This window comes from Bufo bufo, chromosome 3 (assembly GCF_905171765.1).
Source record: "Bufo bufo chromosome 3, aBufBuf1.1, whole genome shotgun sequence".
NCBI classification, from domain to species: domain Eukaryota; kingdom Metazoa; phylum Chordata; class Amphibia; order Anura; family Bufonidae; genus Bufo; species Bufo bufo.
This window is the reverse complement of record NC_053391.1, coordinates 375,390,626-375,409,046: the sequence shown is the minus strand read 5'-3', so window position 1 is coordinate 375,409,046 and position 18,421 is coordinate 375,390,626. Positions and strand designations below refer to the sequence as shown.

General features: G+C 34.7%; 1 protein-coding gene across 4 annotated transcripts in view; it reads left to right on the top strand.

Annotated features, from left to right (window-relative positions):
* The first annotated feature begins 4,910 nt into the window (after positions 1–4,910).
* Positions 4,911–18,421, top strand: part of TBX4 (T-box transcription factor 4) — a 200,714-nt gene continuing 187,203 nt past the window's right edge. For 2 of the 4 annotated variants that reach the window (XM_040424681.1, XM_040424678.1), the window contains exon 1: positions 8,261–8,582. The gene's annotated coding sequence lies outside the window, so the exon portion shown is untranslated. Of the gene's footprint in view, positions 5,005–5,415; positions 5,529–8,260; positions 8,583–18,421 lie in introns of those variants that run through there. The other 2 variants (XM_040424679.1, XM_040424680.1) reach the window with 2 other exon arrangements.

Genomic DNA, 18,421 nt, shown 5'->3' with positions numbered 1-18,421 from the left:
CCATTAATAGTTTGCCATGCTGGTCTGTATGGGCTCTTGCTATACTAATAATAGTAATGATGATGCTATTAATATATCAATATACAAATTTACATAAAATAGAAGGAATTTGCCATGTTTCATATTGTTATAAAAAAAACTAAGGGTTATACAAGTATGTTTTTACAAAAAACAACTGATCATGTTTAGAGATGAGCGAATTGAATCTGATGAAGTGTAATTCGATCCGAATTTCAGGAAAAATTAGATTTGCACCGAATCTGACATGGAGCAAGGAACTCTGGGAAGGCGGGATCACCCATAATGCTATGCATGCAGCCAATAAGCAGCCAGCCAGCCCTGTGATGTCACAGCCCTATAAATGGCCTCAGCCATCTTGGATTCTGCCATTTTCCAGTGTACTGAGTGCAGGCAGAGACGTCAGCAGGCGCTAGGGACAGTGCTAGAAAAAAAACGTCATTATGCTAGAAAAAAACTATTTACAAGTGCAGGGAAAAATTATTCAAGGTGTTGGGAAAGGATAGGGAGGAATCATTCCATAGCATTTATGTTGAACAGGGTTCAGTAGGGGAGGTTACAGCCTGGGTAATGGGAACAATTCTATTACACCTTGCTGCACTGACTGGAGATCCAAATTGCCCTTATACAGCTCTGTAATTCCAGCAAACCATTCTTGTTATTGGGGTGTTACAGTCATTAACAGGATTTATTACAAGGAAATATTTCTACATCTTATTTTCCCTTATGCGGTGCAGTTATATGTTCTAAAGCATTTTTTGGCTTCTATTAGTGGGAAAAAAGGGCTTATTAGCCGTTGTGTGGTGAAGTGCTAAAATTACAGCACTTTTTGTTGTGTATTAGTGGCAAAAGAAAAATATATTTTCCATTCAGCGGTGCAGTTATATGTTCTAAAGCCTTCTGTGGCGTGTATTAGTGGGAAAAAAGGGCCTATTTGCCGTTCAGCGGTGCAGTTATATGTTCTTAAGCCTTTTGTGGCATGTATTAGTGGAAAAAGAAAAATATATTTGCCATTCAGCAGTGCAGTTATATGTTCTAAAGTCTTTTGTGGCGTGTATTAATGGCAAAACAAAAATATATTTGCCGTTCAGCGGTGCAGTTATATGTTCTAAAGCCCTTTTTGTCGTGTAATAGTGGCAAAAGAAAAATATATTTGCCGTCAGCCGTGCAGTTTTATGTTCTAAAGCCTTTTGTTGCGTGTATTAGTGGCAAAAGAAAAACATATTTGATGTTCAGTGGTTCAGTTATATGTTCTAAAGACCTTTTTGTCGTGTAATAGTGGCAAAAGAAAAATATATTTGGCATTCAGCGGTGCAGTTATATGTTCTACAGCCCTTTTTGCCTTGTATTAGTGGCAAAAGTAAAATATATTTGCCTTCAGCGGTGTAGTTATATGTCCTAAAGCCTTCTGTGGCATGTATAAGTGGAATAAAATAAGGGCCTATTTGCCGTTCAGGGGTGCAGTTATATGTTCTAAAGCCCTTTTTGCTGTGTATTAGTGGCAAAAGTTTAATATATTTGCCGTTCAGTGGTGCAGTTATATGTTCTAAAGCCTTCTGTGGCGTGTATAAGTGGAAAAAAATAAGTGCCTATTTTCCGTTCAGCGGTGCAGTTATATGTTCTAAAGCTCTTTTTTGTGTGTATTAGTGGGGGAGGGAGGGCTTATTAGTCGTTGTGTGGTGAAGCGAGAAAATTACAGAGAGAACCAATATTTTGTTTAGGGGGGGGTTAAATTTCCTTTTTATTCATTCATTTGATCTAACAGTATGTCAGACAGAGAAGTGCCAGGCCCTGCACAGGGGAGTGGCAGAGGCCTAAGTGTTTTTGGCACAGGCAGAGGTCACAGCAGAGTAAGGGGCCATGGCAGCAGGGTCACTTCGAGAGGCCTGAGCTCCCAGTGTCAGCTAGCAGTAGTGTCTTGACCAGCAACCCAGCGTTTCTTGAATGGTTCACTCGGTCCTCTCTGTTTTGGAGCCACTCCTGTTTTTTTTTGGCATTAGCAATACTGATGGATTACTGACCAAATGCTGACTGAGTTAAGGTGGATGCTCAACAGACAGAATCCATTTTTTGGAGGTTATTGTTCTGACGAATTAGAGGAAGGGAAAAATAATCAGTGACGTCAACACAAACTTACCGCTGACACCCTCTCCACTCTGTCGGGGGGGCTCTACTTGTTTAAGTGTTTAATAGAACAGGTTCTGTAGACATCTATGTGTAATCAGCTGACGATGGTGTAAAAGGAGTGCAATTCTTCTTGGCGCTAACATCGATCTGTAAGGCTGAGTTCATACTTGAGTTCTTTGGTCAGTTTTGGCCCCGTGACTGCCCAAATAAGTGAAGTATGCAGTGATACTAAATGCGACGCCTGTCATCTCTCTGCATGTCATACTGACTCACAGTATTATTTCACTACCAGAGCAGACTCCCTATGCATGTTAATACAAGGCACTATAAAGGCTCCCTGCAGCCAGGAAATAGCTTTTTTTAATGCGATTCGCCGCAAATTAATTAGGTCAAACCGAATCTTTTAAAAAAATTCGGCGAATCGTCCGAATCTAATTTTTTTAAAATTCCCTCATCTCTAATCATGATCAACAAATCAATGAAAGTATATTAATTTCTGTTGCTGCCACAGTGCATTTATTTGGACCAGTTTTCAGTAGTCGAACGCCATACTAACAAAACAATGCTGTGTGGATGAGTACAGAGTCAAATATGTACACCTCTCATCAATCCAGGCTTTTTTAAAAGGTTTTCTGATGCTGCTCTGCAGTTGCTCACTAGTAACATTCTGCTCCCTGCCACTGACCCGCAGCTATTGGGTGACTGGTGGCATGGAGTGAAAATGATTAATTATTATTAGTATGGGGTTATTTGACTAGTGTGTATGTTCAAATTGATGTATAGATCAACTGTTGGAAGACAGACATAAGATAGATAGATAGATAGATAGATAGATAGATAGATAGATAGATAGAGAGATAGATAGATAGATAGATAGATGATAGATAATAGATAGATATGAGATTAATAAGTAGATAGATATGAGATAGATAGATAGAAGAGATAGATTGAAACCTATATAGGTATCCCAAGGTACTGAAGCTTTATAAAATATACAAATATGCATATATATATATATATTTATATATATATACGTGCTTGCTTGTGTGTGCGCAAAGTTTTAAATGCTCACATGTTTCTAGTGAAATTAAAACCACATTGGGTCACACAATGAAGCCAATTCTCCTTCAAAACCTTTACATAATCTATAAATTATAGTCTTTATCTTTCTTTCAAAATCTGGTCCAAAATTCTTGAATTTATACTAAAAGCATGTCTTTTAACCTGACCTACATTTCAGATAAGGTAAATCCCATGGTCATAAATTGCCAATCCTTTAGTAGTTCTTATTTAAGGGTGTAGACACTGAGGCTTCATGATGACCATTATCTTTACATCACACAGATTACTAGGTGTGTAGATGGAATGTCAAGAAATGAGCAGTTCTCACCATGTTGTATAGTCATTGGTTTAACACAACTATGTTGCTTTTTTTCCACTTGGACCCTCTTCAGTAACCATACACCACAAAACACGTGCACAGTATTCAACAATATCTCAACATATCATTCAATAAAGGTGTTTCACTATTAGTGAATGTGTTTAGAGTTCAGGAGATCTACATAGGACAAACCATGTACAAAATGTAATATATTTAATATAATGATTGGATTGAATCAATGACAGAATTTGCAACAAAATATGTTATGTGATAGTATGATTTTAAAGATATAAATGTTGACAATCTCTATAAACTGTTGTGGAATATGTTAGCATTATAAAATGATCAATAAATGAATAAATATATTGAAGGCATAAAGTACAAACAATGCATCCATTTATACTGGATTTTACTTATCTAGATATTGCAGTCGTCTATTTGTGGTGAGTTTTCTTGTATCTCACTGCTGACAAGAAATTGGCTTGCAGAATGCTGTAATTGCTTTGAAGTGAGAAGTGCAAGGATCCATTCACAGAGATCACTGTCTGTCAGGGGAGAGATATCAGCAGTGGAGACTTGACAAAGGTCTCCAGCTACCACCTAGATTCTCTGAGTCAGATCACACCTTGCAGCATGTGTAAAGACTGCTATTAAGAGATGTTGGAAGGAAAGCCTGACGGAAGAAGAATAGAATTTCTACTTCTTCCTTATTTTTTTGACACCATGAATATCATATACTGCATAATGGAATTTGCAGTAAATAGAAATTTACAATGCCAACTCAGAAAAAGTTGTTAGGTATAATAAGCCATATAAATATGACCAAGGTAATCTTTTCCAATATGCAAAAATAGTCACAATGCCACCAATTTATTTATATTAGCTACTCGCACTTTAGCTCCATATTATCATGCTTTCGTTCAAGCAAAAATATTAATGATGACACTGATACATGCTGTTTATACAAAGGCGTCGGTAACAAATGAAGTATTTTGCAGTGAAATATAGACATTTCAATGTTATAGGAGGAAGGTCTGGAAGTGATACTGCTTTATTGGTCTCTAAGATATGACGTTTTCCACTTCCATGCATTATTTGCCTGCTAAGAGTGAATATAGGTCGGCTATGGATGGGAAGCTCGATGCCAAAAACCAACATAAAGTGGAAAATAAAAAATAAAAAAAAGGCACAAACCGCAGCTGAACTAAATCAATCGCTCTCACGGATGTCCATGTTTGATCTTTGTCTAATGGATCTGCAACACCTCCCCGAAATAAACATGACATTTGATTTTGAGGAGCTGCTTATTTATTAATATGTCTACTTCATAGAATGATTAAGAATTATCATAGAAACCATCTTCAAGTTATAACATGACAAGACATTTAAAGATTATGAGCATGATTAGTATGCTTATAACTTGAAGGCAAGCAACAGGGGGTGGCTCCTGCAAGGTAGATGACTGTACTCTTGTGAAGGTAATTTACTTAATTGAATCAAATTCCTTATGGCTCTACAACATGGGTGTGCATTGCCCTCTACATGCTGAATATGGACAAGTAAACCTTTGGCTACGAGTGCTTATTGTGCTCTTTCTACCAAATGAATCATGTGTATTCATTACACATAAATCTACAACTATTAGTTACATCATATGTGGTCCTTACCAGGCCGAGGAAATGTCTTCATGCTTTTAGGAAAATATCTCTGTATCTCTCCTACGACCATTTTTTTTGAGAGTGGGAAAATGGTTCATTAAAAGGTTGACCCTTGGTATACTTTATCCTGCTTCTGTTCCCAATTTCTGGACCACGTGACTGTGGGAGTGAGTTTGGTTTAAATTTACTTTCAAGAAAATCTGATAAAATCTTGCCCATAAAGAACCAGTAGTTTTATAGCATTGTCTTTCTTATACTATCGGTATGCTGGAGAATTGGTTGCCGTTGTGAAAAAATAAAGGTCTTTGTGCATCTCATTGAGAGGATCAACATTCATCTAACTGGTAAGAGTATGTTTGTGAATACATTTTCAATGATGGTAGAGTGAAGGAACATAAGATGCATTGCATTTATTTTACCATATCTGCTAATACATATTCCTATTTGTCACTATTAATGGAACGATCACTCCACAATGTTAAACGCTAAATCTTTAACAGTATAAAATGTGTGAGCACTGTAGACGTAGTAGTAGATGATGTAGGGTCAACTATAATAATAATTCCACATATTTCTAAGGAATATAGCTATAGATATTGTTATATCTTCTAATAATCAAGTTGATGTCAAACCAGATTAAATGTTTATCCAGAATTATCCAATCTATTTTACTTTTTGTTAGACTGACTGTAATTAATCATAATATATTTATTTTATATACTATGCAAAGTGCAATAAACTATTCAGAACATTAATTTGCTTGACTTCTTTTCTATAAGGAAATCCTGAGAATCTATATAAATGTAAGAAGCGGCACATACATTTATGACAGATTATCTATTTCTATATATTTATGTCTATCTATTCTATTTATCTATCTATCTATATACCTTAGAAATATCTTTCTATGTATTTTCTATCTAATATCTATCTTATAACTATTCTCTCTCTCTCTCTCAATCTATTTATTATCATTATCAATGTACCTATTTATTGTATTTATTTATGTATAAAGTACAGTATTGACTTTTTATCTATATCTATCTATCTATCTATCTATTTATCTATCTATCGTCTATCTTTCTATCTATTTATTTATATAGGCCTTCGTGAAAACATTCCGCAGTGACAGTTCTATATTCCATATATGTAGCTGTTCTTCTCTATTTTATTTGTCTGCTCTGGCTTTCTGTATCCCTAACTGCCGATAAATAGTAACACGTAAAATGTTGAGGGGTAATTATGACATGACAGCTGAAATACTTTTTAAGCAAGTAAGTAGTAATAGGAGCATTTTGTCAAAAGACCAGACCTAAAATATTTCACAAACATGCATTGACTTAGATACAGTCCATTTATTCCAATCGCAGTCAAGAGAAAGTTATGGAAGGAGAGAAAAAAGCATGTACCAGCAGTGCATTTGTATGTGGTCCTGAATGTTGCTGGACGCAGCTGTGTGTTTGTCACAATTTCTGCTGAATACAAGCAGCACACTATACCTTGAAGCAGGTCCGTAGAAGTGAAGAAATGTGCATTAGTTTGACATTGTACAGCCTTTCCAAAATATGTATTTATTACTGTCTCGATGCTCGGCTCTTTAATAGCTGCTGGCACTAAATGAATAGTTTGCTTTGTTTAGTGATATATAGCCAACAGTTTGCTGAAGCTATGCCATTGTTCATATTTCATAAATAAAAAAAAAAACATATTTCCAACTCTGGGCAGCAACCTTCCTGACCTTAAATTAAAAATTCATCATTTGCCTTCATCCTATTCAAGACTGAATACTGGATGCTGAATATTCATTAATCACAGTCACATCATTTTACAGGCAATATTTAAGGGCAATCTTAATTCCTGATAATGATTGTGTACATATGATAGAAATGTATTGAAATCCATATCCATGACATGCATTCATTATGTGCTATGTTGTCTGTTTCACAAAAATGCATGCAAATTCAACGTCTCATTATTTATGGTTCTGCTTGTAATGGCCGAGATTTACTTAGATGAATTCATGTACGTGGGTAAAATAATGCACATGTGTAAAATAATCTACGTGTGTAGATTACTATACACTAGTAAAATATAATATTCTAACTATATTAAAGTGTGTAGATTATTACTATTTTTGGAAGAGACATTGAATAATGATATTCCATGCAAGATCGCACATATGAGCAGCATGTCTTTGTTTGTCCGCCAACTGAAGGAGAGACTATGCCGAAACTGAGGCCTTCCTACAAACGATTCTTATTGTATTATTTGTATAATTTTATTTAAAATAATTATTCCTATATTGTGCAATGGTATGGTTCTAATATTTGTCTGCTTTTATGCAATTTTTTTTGTTTTGCTATTATAACAAGGGCAAAAATATATCTATATACTGTATATATATATATATATATATATATATATATATATATATTCTAGCTTATGTATGTGTATATTTAGATAGGTAGTTTGGTAGGTAGATGGAGTGCAGACATGTACCATAATGCAGTATGCTATAACATCTAATACTCACTTGTCCATTGGAAGGGGTGACAGTCAGCTACAGCCGCGAAGTTCGTTTTTTATGTAGAAAAAGTAATTTTTTTTAGGTAGAAAGGCTCATACCCAGTGCATTTCATTTTCACCTAATGCGGCCGTAAGTAAGATTTATTACATTAATTTATTAACTAATTAATTAATTGACTGATTTCATTCTGCATATAAGAGCAACGGGTCTGTGCAGATTACGCATAATTCTGGGACAAGCTGTTCATGTAGTATGCACTGTTTTATTTCCCTAGCACAAGGGAATTTAGAAGGATAGGTGTAAGTTATGAATTGAAATGGTCAATGGAATTAGGTTATGAGCTGCTTTCATAAAGCAGTAGCATAGTAATATACGAAGGACTAAAATAGTTAAGTTTTGAGTGTGTAATATTGCTGGAGCAGAGTTCTACTGGGACTGATTGACAGCAGCAACGTCAGCAGGAGGGGGGAGACTCAAAGGGGAGGGAGAAAGAAGGCCAAAAATTCTATCTCTGAGAAACATTTTTTTACAGAAGATCAAGGAAAAGTTTCTGTGGGATCTGGGAATGTCTCCTCTCTGCTGTGTGTGATCAGTGATCAGGATGCTTCCACTGGACAGGGACCCTTTGGCCGGTACCACCAGCTGTTTCTAAACCTCCTGTCATAACCCTCATCTCTCAGCTTATAGCTTCCGCATTATTCTCGGTCCTACTCAGAACCATCCTGCCTCTGGCCCACTTTCTCTCCTGCACCAAGACAGGGATCGAGATCTTGTACTCTCAACTATTTGTCTCAGGACATGCTGCTTCTCCTTATCTGGATGCAATTGACATATAAGTGAAGTGTCAGGCTTTGGACATTGTAAAACCAGTGTAAGTGTGCATCAACTCTTTACTTTCGTCTCTTCTGCTTTTGCCTATGAATACTGTATGTGAATGTATCAGGGAGATAAGAAGGGTATATACAGCTGCATATCGTTCATCACTGCATTGTGAGATAAGTGTGCATAATAATGTATATTTTAACTTGTCTGAAGTCAGGAAAATCAAATAGAACATTCTCTGTAATCTCCTGTACAGCATTAAGCACCATTGGAATTGAAATCTAGAGTTAGCTGACGAGCAATCTGAACTTTAAAGTCTTTAAGAGTCACTGGCATGATAACGGTTTCTGAGGACCATCACAGCAGAGTAAACACTGCCTTAAAAGATCTGTATGCTACCTTCTGCAGGTACAACAGACTCCAAGCTTTGCCTTGCAATCCCCAGCCCCCTTCTCCTCCTCCTTAGACTGCCACATCCTTTCACTACAAAACCTTTGTCCTATGGCTGCTTTTTGGGCCTGGTAATTGTGGAAGTCGCCGCTCCAGAACTACTAGCAGATTTTCCATTAGGCAGGGGCCTACAGGTATTTCAAATAATATATTTTAGATAAAGGGTAACTTAAAAGACATTACTTACTTTATATTCTATGTTTTTTTTTAGGCTTTTAGGGTCAGAATAAAAGCCATCTAATAGGAATATTGCATGTCTGCTATTGTCTCTTTCAAACCTGTGATTTCAGTTATATTTGTAACTGAGAATAACAGCAGTATATTCATAAAACATATTTCAAATTTTTGTTTTATCTAACATGTGTGCAATTTGTTGGTTTGTGAATTTTTCTCTTGTAACAATGGATCATTTAATATGTGCCATCAACCTTGAGTTAGCGGTTGTAGATAGAAAAGAGTCTATGAAAATATTCTATGTTATATCTAAATGCATTTTCAAGTTTGAAAAAGTTTTAACATACATCTCTTAAATATCTATCTATCTCATATCTATCTATCTATCTATCTATCTATCTATCTATCTATCTATCTATACTTCTATCAATATATTATCTATAGCTGTTTTATGTCTATGATCTTTTCCTACGGTCTATCCATTCTTATTATTACAGTCAAATATTTACAAATAATATAGAAAAAATTTACTTCTCAGAACATTATAGTAAATGAATAATATGATAGCACTGAAACATTTGATAAAAAAAACATATCTACCGTTATCAATTTTAACTCACACTTAATTCAAATGTTCCTTATACACAATGTGCTAGACCTAGACGTGATTTATGGAGCATTATATTATAGATTTATGTTTGACTTCTGCATTTTACTTTTAAGCTAAAAACTTTTTTTTTTAAATATCATATGATATCAAACCAAAACATTCAATTTCTTAATAAATTCTATTTATAGATAGGAAAGTTTAACAGTCAAAGATTCATGCAAATGAATGACTGTTATGAGAAATCTCTCTTTAATTTCTTATATATTTTCTATATACTTGACATCAGAGGTTTAAGTACATTTTGTAATTTTTTTTATAGACATTCAAATAATTACAAATAATTATTTGCTTTAAATATAATTGCAAAAAACATGAACTTGACACAGTTCACCAAATATATCACTGCTTCCTATCTTCTTATTTCTCATTATATAGATGGACTGTAGGTATTGTGATCGCGGCGCACAGTTCATGACATCAACTTACTCCATTCTTGGGAATTCTGCAAAATAGGAAAAAAACACCCTGTTTTACACCCTGCGGTTGTCAGACAGACTCTCTGCTACTTCTAGATAAAATATGTTTTGCTGTCAAGCAATAGGAAAAAATGTTTAACCCAAAGGAGGTGATACAAGTCACCTATAAAACCGCATGACATTGAATCTCTAGCAATGACTTTTGCTGACTGCTGGCTGCACTATGCGACACACACATCTCTCATTCCTGCCTGGTTAAGAATGAAAACTGCTTTTCTCTAGTAAAAGTCCAGGTTGATGAGCAACAGGTCCTACAGACCTGCTGTCATGCCTTATCTTTATTGTCTTTTTTTCCAGTCTCTGTCTAAATTTTAGAGAAGTCTCCTTTAATCCTAGTCTTTGCACACTTACACGGATATGTGATCCCACGTTTCTGGTTAGATTTTATCACATGGAAAAATGCATATTTCTAGCTTTACTATATAAGTATTGTAGGTAATGTATATATTGTATATTCATATCTAAGTATTTGTATGTTGTGTTTCCATGTAAATAGAAAGTATATTATTATAGGGGCATATATGTGACATCCACATCCACAGATATATATGGGTTCTTTTTTAAGACAAAATATTGGAGTGGTGTTCTGTATAATGGGATACATATAACACTGATAACTCAGTGTTATCTTATGTTACAGAAGGTTATTGAATGACACTCGTGATTGCCCTCTATTTATCACACTCATGAACTTCTTTCCCTTAGTAGCACTACCTTACTCATACAAATAAATACAACTGAGTGTTTCTGTGGCTGATTGTTCTTTATGATCATTGATCTCCCTAAAGAAGACAATTTGAGCACTTGTTTAAAATCTAGATGAAGTGTATATGGTATCCATAGCAGATACTCAAGAATAACCATGTGTCTAGATCAATTGTTAAAGGCAGTAAAATATAATTATTATTACACCAGGCAGTGGATGAGTTAAACTATATTGCGAATTTCCTTTAGTGGATACTATACACAAATATATGTCTGAAAGATAGATAGATAGATAGATAGATAGATAGATTTTCAGATATATCAGGATATTATATTATAATGAAGCATGGCTTTACATATTCAAAGAAATATATTAACCTTGTTTATGGATGAACAAAATATGCCATGAATTGTCTATACAAGAACCATACACCAGACAGAAGATAAAATTGCTATTATACACTGTGTAAAACGCACATATTCTTAATATATAAATGTTAATTATTTAATTTATTAAAGCCTTTAAAGTCTGTATAATGGACTTGGTTGGTGATTTAATGTACAATTAGAAAATAACAGTTTTCAGTTTAACCCAATATTAAAACAATGGTGTTTTTACACTATATTTTTCAATGTCTACCTACGTTGCCAGGGACATTTCAATAGTTCAGGAAAGCAAATGCAACAAATAACTTTTGGATTAATTTTTTTGTGCTTTTTTATTATTGTGATATACACAATATTGTGCATTCAGTGGTGTGCTGCTACTTTATTTGTTTGCTGTATTATTGCCGGGTAGCTTGCACCTGCGATTTGTCTCTGGAGGTGCTGTTCTGTTTTTTGGTTATATGTATATTATAGAGGACTAGGCATCCTCTTTGGAACTTAGCACTCCCCGCCCATCCCCCACCCCTTGGTGTTTTTAATCAGAGTAACAATGGAGCTGGACCCTCCGTGTTAGAGTAGGTCCCACCTGATAAGAAGCTACCTTGTCGTCTGGTAGGTGGGCCCGACATATTTTTGATCAATAATATGCGCTAAGAGCTTCTTCACTGCTTATCAGTAAGTATTGGCGTCATGTATTTGACCCTGTTCACACATTCACCTGTTCACTCAGTCTTAGTGCATTCAGTGGTGTGCTGCTACTTTATTTGTTTGCTGTCTGATAGATAGATAGATTTTCAGATATATCAGGATATTATATTATAATGAAGCATGGCTTTACATATTCAAAGAAATATATTATGGATGAAAAAATATGCCATGAATTGTCTATACAGGAACCATACACCAGACAGAAGATAAAATTGCTATTATACACTGTGTAAAACGCACATATTCTTGATATCTAAATGTTAATTACTTAATTTATTAAAGCCTTTAAAGTCTGTATAATGGACTTGGTTGGTGCTTTAATGTACAATTAGAAAATAATATAAACACTATATTTTTCAATGTCTACCTACGGTTCCAGGGACATTTCAATAGTTCAGGAAAGCAAATGCAACAAATAACTTTTGGATTCAATTTTTTGTGCTTTTTTATTATTGGGATATACACAATATTGTTTCAAATAGTGCTGTGAAAAAATTGCCACAATAAAAATATGTAATCCAAAACAAATCTGTAGATAGCAGATTTTGATAAATATAACTATGTTGGGGAGAAAACAAACACTAGACGGAGAGTTTATTACATTTCTTTGAGGCCAAAGCCTACCAGCTCAACCATTGCAATATTATTCATGGTGGTTACTTAGTTTATCTTGATGTTCATATATTTGTACCTTAAAATCCTAACCTGATTGTAAAAGATTAAGCACAAGCTCCATGAAAATGCTAATGTATTATATCTTCAATAGGACATGTATTTAACTTTTTTTTTTTAAGAATTATTGTTAAAGTTGCCATTTATAAAATTGGGAAAATCTAGAGAACTTGAATGCTGATTTCACTGTCTGCGTAATTCTACACCATATTTATCATATTTTGAACATGGTTTTTATGGCTTGTAGATGTAATAGACATTATCCATTTAGCATTAAGGTTTAATATACATTTGTTTAGCTGCAAAGTGATACCTGAACATATAGATTTTACCCTAATTTTATCAACAAAAAGGAAGACTCTTCAATAATCTATGAATCCATATATATCTCTCTCTATAAAATCTATCTATCTATCTATCTATCTATCTATCTATCTATCTATCTATCTATCTATCTATCTATCTATCTATCTATCGAGCCACCCATCCATCTAGGGTATACATCTATAAATTCAGCTATTGTATGTTTTATGTTGCAGACAGTATCAGGATCTTGCATTATGGCAGCATCATGCTACAATGTAATATCTTCCCTGTTTATTTTAGGGTATACAGGTAGGCATGTACATTAGCCAATCAAGATCTTTGAATGGAATCAAAATGGCCCACTGGTAATATCATTCAGGGCATTAAGCTACAATTTTATGTGGTGTAATAGTAAATAGCAGCAATTGTGAATAACCTCTATCAAATAAAAGTCAAACTTGTTTTCTCAAAGTTTCTAGGCTACCATTAGAGGGCCATTTCCTCCAGTCCTTGTGGGCCTATAACAGGCCGTGTTGATATTGCTGCTTCAGCAAATGGCTGTGTAAGTGGATCAGTCATTTTGATTGACACACCTGCACTTTAAAAAGAGCACCATGAAAACCAATTTGTAAATGACTGTTGAAGGCTCCAACTCTACTATTGTTTAACTAATGTGCATATGCATAAAACATGCTTATGCTGCTTAAGGACAGGGTAAGATACAATATTTGTCATTAGTTGAACATTTGGCCATTAGCAATGAATAATGGCACACCACAGTAATGGTATTTGTTAAATTGCAGCAAAATTGTGCCACAAGTCATGCCTTGGGTTTAGACTAAACTTCATTATGGTGTAAATTTTAATATATTTTTGCTGCAATATTAAATGTTATATATAAAATTTCAGTGATTTTGTTATATACTGTAGTATATAAAACTTCTGCTTCTACCTACTTGTCTATGCTATGGAGAAGTTGAAGATTCAATTTTTAACAGGAATTACATTGGAAATATTGGAAAAAATCCAGATGACAAAAAAAAATACATTTTTATAAAATACTGATTGCAGAACTTAAAAGTATAAAAGTATGTAACGTATAAAATATTATATTCAATTCAGGAAGAACAATGAGTTGCTAAGATAATCATTATATGGTGACGGCTAAAATAAAAATGGGTTCATAAAATATCTAATTTCTCTAAAAATTATTTAAGAGAAGGGTCTCTCAGTATAGCTTCTGTGATAGCGCATTCAAATAGTGGCAGGAGGTTGTTTCCTCTATCATTAAGTTACTGTTATTACAATATGAAATAGACCTTTTCCTGCTGAAACAGACTGTTCACCTAGGAAACTATTGCATTGTGGAACAAACTCCATGTTGCTCCAATTATATGGATTATGTAAAGAATCTGCAAGCCTAACTGAGCTATGCAGCTGCCAGATTTAAATGAAGAATATCTCCAAGCTAAGTTATCTATAAAGACTTGTTAAAATTCTAAATAGACCTTTCCCTATTAATTCTGCCCCTAAATCACCACAAATAGATATTTAAAGAGAATTTTAATATAGATATTCCCCCAGCACAATCTCGGCCTCATGAGGTTCAGAATCTACTGTGAAGCTATAATGCCTCATCTGTATTGTGTTTCCCAGTCTCTGACCAATCTGAGTAGAGATCCCAATTAATCTCACACTCACATACATACACACAGCCATATAATTCTATCCTCTAGTTACTACAGAGGTATACAGATAGATATGTCAGAATGATATTTCTAATATTCTACTGTATTTGGAAATTAGCAGACATTATGTCAACACTGGTATAGGCCTCTTTGTGTATATTTGGCAACCCGATTCAGATCCCCTCTGATGTGAAGCAGAATTTGCTGGAGTGGAACTGAAGCTAGAACTGATACCATTTTAGCTTTCTATGGTTTTGTTCTCATATATCCGGTTCATCAGTGTGATACTGGATGTCAGATAGTGCTGGACAGAAAAATGCTACATGCTGTGATGCCCTATCTGTTCACTTATATGTAGTAGATATATATCAGTTATGTCTGGCTCCTGACCTAATATAGGGCAGGCAAAACTGATATATGCAAAGCAGGCCTATTGTAGTTGATAATTTGCACTGTAAAAAAACATTTCCCAAACTCGGGTTCGGTTCCAAGGTACCACTTGGAACCGAACCCGAGTTTGGGAAATGTTTTTTTGCAGTACAAATTAAGTTATGAAATTATTGTGCAAAGTCTCACGAGACTTCGCAAAGCAATAACTTTGGCTCATCTGAGCCAATACATTCTAATAATGTATGGAGCTCCTGCTCCGTACAATATTAGAACAAAGTTTTATGCAAATCGACTTTGGATGTTTCATCCGAAGTCGATTCGCTCATCCCTAGTCATGATCACAACTGATCTGGTAACCGGCACCAATTCATTTATTGTAGTGATTATTTTCTCCTTAGCATTTCAATTATATTTTAAAGCACACATTCTGTAGGCATTTGACATGCCAGACAAAGTGTAAACTGGTTTGAAAAAAAAATAAAACTCCTAACCAGTTTTCTTTCATTACAAGAAAATTTAATTATGGCTGTCTTGACTAAAATCCAGCTAGGAAAAAGTTCTAGGGGAAAAAAAAATCTGGAGCTGTCTCATAAAAAGAAGAAATACTCCACATGTCGAGCTTGGTAATACCCTTTGCATGTTAGATTGGCAGCACACACAATCCTTGTTTTCTAACACTACAGGCCATTGGCTCGAGTGCTTTGTGAAAATATGTAAATAAAATGAAGATTAAAGAGTCATCCCATTCACTTGTGTAAACGTAACCATTTAATAAGGCTCTTTGCTTCAAGACCTTAAAGTGCATCTGCCATTGACGTGAACTTGTTTGCTGCTTTGATCTACAATTAGAACACATCGATCTCCCTATTAACCCTTTCTTGCTAAAATGACATTTGCATCTGCATGGAATCTAATTCACTTTGCATTTGATAACTTGACTATATTATTCACTATTTACTGCACAGTGTATACTATCCCAAGAGTGAGAAAGTTTGAATCAATATACCATGTAATTGCCATGATTGGCTCTAATATGAGCAGAGGGGAGCTCTTTTAACCCTAGCTACATATATATATATATATATATCTATATATATATATATAGATATATATATATATATATATACATACATACATACACACACATGCATTAGACATGAGCGAGTCGATTTTTTACAATCGAAATGTAGTTTGAATTGTAGATAAAATTCTGATTCAGATAGATAGAATGTGTTTTTCAAGAGAGATTTTCAAGGCATTTAAAGCACTTTTAATTCTGATAAAATCAACTCGTACTTGACTGAGACAAATCAGCCAAGGTTTTTTAAAGTCTCTCATCTATAGTATATATGCATATATATATATATATATATAGTTAGAGCTAAAAAAATAAAAACACAACTATTCAACCTACACTATACTTATTTAGTTGAACACTTAAGTGGTTTTAAGTTTATACGAGGGATCAGCAACCTCCAGCACTCCAGCTGTTCTGAAACTACAACTCCCAGAATCTTCTTTTCACTTCTATGGGAGTTACAAGATTAAGTGTCCATGCTGGAAGTTGTAGTTTTAAATTTTATAATAGCAGGAGTGCTGAAGGTTGCTTATCCCTGAGTTATACTATAGGTGCTGGCTTGTTTTGTGGTTGCTTTTTTGCTAATGTATGATTGCATTGTATATGGATATTTATTACTATGCATATCAGATAGAATGGCATGCCATTAGATAACATAGCTTTCCAAAACAACAATTTGCTTAACTTTTTAAAACATTCCCTTTCTGTACTCATTAGTTGGAAAGAATATGAAGAAAAATTTTACACCAAGTTCATTCCCAATAAATATTTCCTTTTCTTCCATTGCAGTTTTATTCTGTATCTTTGGGTTTTGTCCATAGTTTTGGTTGTCCTTCCACAACCCTCTTCCCCGAGAGAGGTACTGATGACAGCAGATGAGTAGAATGATGAAGTAGGAATAAGGAATGCTTCATTCATTTACTCTTTATTGGACAGTAGCACAGCAAACAGTGCTATTTTTATGCAATAGAAACCTAGTTTTCCTCATGCTTCTGCCTTCATTCATCTATTTCTTGATAGCAAGCATGGATGCTCTGAATGAACTTTAAATGCTTCCTCCAGCATAAAAAGGCAATGATTTTGCATTCATCTTGGCATATCTCTTCTCCAGTGTCAATGTTTTGCACACACAATCACCTCTACCTTTCTCGTCTCATTAGAGAAGATTGTGGATACTAAACATATCTATGTAACTTGGTGTAAGGTATGATATGGGGACTGTCTGTTGTGAGTAAAGAACTCATTGCATTTGCTGCTATTAAATATATTAAAGATAACAGTGGCTAACAGATTTACTAAGTTTGAATATGGCAACTTGAATTGTCTGCTTCTTACCTGTAGGGTCAATACTATAGAATGCTATATTTGAAGCAGTAACAATATGCCTGTGTATATTCAGTTTACTATTAGAGTCAAATTATTATAATTTATAGCCATAGGTAATCACATGCAGATATTTAGTAAGTTTCAATGTTTGATGATGACCTGCAGCTCTCCAGCTGTTGTAAAACTATAACTCTTACCATGCCCTGCTGTATGCTGATAGCTATAGGCAGTCTGGGCATGATAGGAGTTGTAGTTTTGCAACCGCTGGAGAGCCGCAGGTTGGCCATCCCTGCTATAGAATGATATCTCCAAGCCTAACTGCAAAGTCAAAGTTAAACGAGCGATAGGCTTTCAATTGCAGTGTGGGCCCCCTGTCTCCCCAGGCAATAGTTCACCAAGTTCCAAGTACTTTCTTATAGTCCCCATAAGTGTTTCATCTTTGCTTTCAGAAGAATAGTGGTGAGGGAATATCTCCTTGCCTAGGTGAAAGACTAGGGAGTGTATGAATTTGACCTGTTGCATTATGGTCCTAAATTGAAAAATAAAGTGGAGCCATAAACAAGGCACAAATGGGAGATTTTTTCTTACTCTCATACCACTTGTGTGAAATTAAATTTTATAGATGGAATGAGTAAATGCTTATAACAATTGTAGGGTTACATTTAAATGTTATTCTCTAAAACATCCCCAAAATATTACATATATACCTAACTGAGAAGATTTTATAAATAACAGCATATTTTGTATTGATCAGCTAAGGTTTTTATATGTGGAATCTTTTATTACACTGTCTTAATAGCGGTTTGGTTTTGCTCCACTCATAAAATTATTATAAGGCTCTTGAGGGTGTTGAAGGCA